Genomic DNA, 2528 nt, shown 5'->3' with positions numbered 1-2528 from the left:
TGCTTGAACATCTGGAAATTCACAGTTCACATACTGCTGAAGCCTGGCTTGGAGAATTTTGAGCATGACTTTACTAGCGTGTGAGATAAGTGCAATTGTGCGGTAGTTTGAGCATTCTTTGTCATTGCCTTTCTTTGGGATTGGAATGAAGACTGACCTTTTCCAGTCCTGTGGCCACTGATGAGTTTTCCAAATTTGCTGGCATACTGAGTGCAGCACTTTCACAGCATCATCGTTCAGGATTTGAAATAACTCAATTGGAATTCCATTACAAAGATCCAAAACTCCATTTTTGAGCCATTTCTACATAATAAAAATCTAGTCTGCATTTGTCCTTACCAGAGAGAATATTAAACTAAGAAGTCCCTGAAGAGGTCAGAGTGTCGACAAAACTCAACATGATGGTGGAGCCCACATGGACAAAGAAAACAAAGCGAGGCCCTTCCACACAGCCATACATCCTCAGGATGATTTCATTCAATGTGTCTTCATGCCACACATATTCCCCAAAGTCTGCTAGATGAAATACCACAATTGCCGTGGGGTCTACTTTCCTGCAGTCTTGTGTAGACTTCACTGCCACCTCAAAACCCAAAGGGATGTCTGCCATGGAGTACGCCAGGACTTCCTCGTACTGAGAAGTATTTTCAGTGATTTGACCAAGTCCAGATGTCACCGCAAGGTTCCCATACAATAAGGAATGCTCTGCTCCAGGCTTTATCCGCACTTTATATTTGGCATAGGGTGCTAGGGAATCCAGAATTATCCTGTTGAAACTTGTTGGTCTTGCATGTCCCCAAAGACACCAGCTGTGTCATTGGAGATACTGGCAGCCAACTTCAAGGTCATCTCATTCACGTGGTACGCTCGGTCCTTGAGTAGCCTGAAACGAGGTGCCATAAAGCCTGTCGACCATAGCTGAAGTCTCCCCGATGTATTCTACTATCTTCTCAAACACTACATCGGTCTGCTCTTGAGTCAGAAGTCTCCTTTTGCTGCTGGGTTGGAACATCGGGTGATCTTACCTCATTTGCTGGAAGCAGGTCGGCAGCCAGCCGCTTCTCGGCAACCTCACACCCTGCCTCTTGAGCCCCTTTCCAATCGTTCTCCCACGCTAGCGCCCCATAGCGCGTAGGATCATCAAGGAAAGAAAGCCGGCCTAGTGAGAACCCATAGCGACCAGAAGTGCGCTCTAGTTGCTCCTGGTCCTGGATTCTAAGCCAGCGCCCTTGCTGAGCGGGAGGGGAAGTGACCGCAGCTTCCGAGACGATGGCGGCGCCGGAGACTATACTATCCTCAACCACTCTGTCGGCCACAGCGACCGCCCCCGCTGCTGCTCTCGGAGAGGCGGACGATGAAGGGCTCTTGGTGTCGCTGTTCTGGGACCGCTTCCAGGGGAGGCAGTGGCCAGAGCAGCCGGATGTGGGCCGCTCCCTCAGGGAGGGGAGCACCCGGCTGAGGAGCGAGCATAGCTCACCGCATGGTTTCTAACTTGAGGTCATAAAGAGGATGTAGCTTCAGCCATGCTCTTCCTTGAAACCACCTGAGCCACCACAGATGAAGTCTGACTACCCTAAGACTGCCATGGTGCAGTGGCCCAGACACTCCACCAACAATCCCAACTGAGTCGGTTCTTCAGAAGTTCTCCCCTTCGGAGAGACGTGTGGAGAGGCTGTCGTAGAGTGACATTTGCAGCCACAATCATTCAAGTCATCCACAGCCATTTGAGTCATCCTAGCTGAGATCCCAGGGGCATCTTTTGTGCTTTTTGACGTTTCTTACCTCACCTCATTTCATAACCCGAGCTGATACAGAAACTATTTAGTGGTCTAGAAGGAAAAGACAGTCCAAGTCTAGGTCCATAGAGAGAATAGAGCACCTGAATTCAAGACCCATGGAATTTCATCTGTGCTAGTTGGTCTGTGAATGAATGAGCATGTAGAAATGTGTGAAAGGATATGCACCAGGTTGTTAACATTTGTTGCTTGTGAGGACCCAGGAGATGAGGAGGACCCAGGTGGCAGGGAGAGGAGGTGACAAAGAATATTAAATGCTCATTTTTTTTCTTTGTACTATTTCACTTTCACTAAACACATATTACTTTCGCAATTTTTGAAGAGAAATTAAAGGGAAAATGTTGGGTTTTGTTTTTTTTTAAACCTTAGAACATGCCAACTTTCTTTTTCCTTCATCCTCCCAGTGTCCCACGGTGATGTCTGTTGATCTACTTCTAGAATTCTATAGACTGCAGCACATGAGTTAAATTAGAAGTGCTAATAAGGAAAGTATGAGGTCATTGGCAGAGGAAAGAAGCCATTTTAAGTGACTGAGTATGATTCATTATACACAGGTTCAGTCACTGAGAGAACCTCTAGAAGGCAAAGTTTTAGTGCATAGCTGCTGCTGCTGCTGCTAAGTCACTTCAGTCGTGTCCAACTCTGTGTGACCCCATAGACGGAAGCCCACCAGGCTCCCCCGTCCCTGGGATTCTCCAGGCAAGAACACTGGAGTGGGTTGCCATTTCCTTC

At 47.8% G+C, this 2528-nt stretch overlaps 1 pseudogene; it reads right to left on the bottom strand.

The window, feature by feature from the left end:
- Positions 1-355: 355 nt before the first annotated feature.
- Positions 356-1012, bottom strand: LOC129561709 (60S ribosome subunit biogenesis protein NIP7 homolog pseudogene; annotated as a pseudogene).
- Between the last annotated feature and the right edge of the window lie 1516 nt (positions 1013-2528).

This window comes from Moschus berezovskii, chromosome 5, assembly GCF_049115385.1.
Source record: "Moschus berezovskii isolate FMDL1 chromosome 5, NW_MosBer_1.0, whole genome shotgun sequence".
Taxonomy (NCBI): domain Eukaryota; kingdom Metazoa; phylum Chordata; class Mammalia; order Artiodactyla; family Moschidae; genus Moschus; species Moschus berezovskii.
This window is presented reverse-complemented; position numbering and strand designations above follow the sequence as displayed.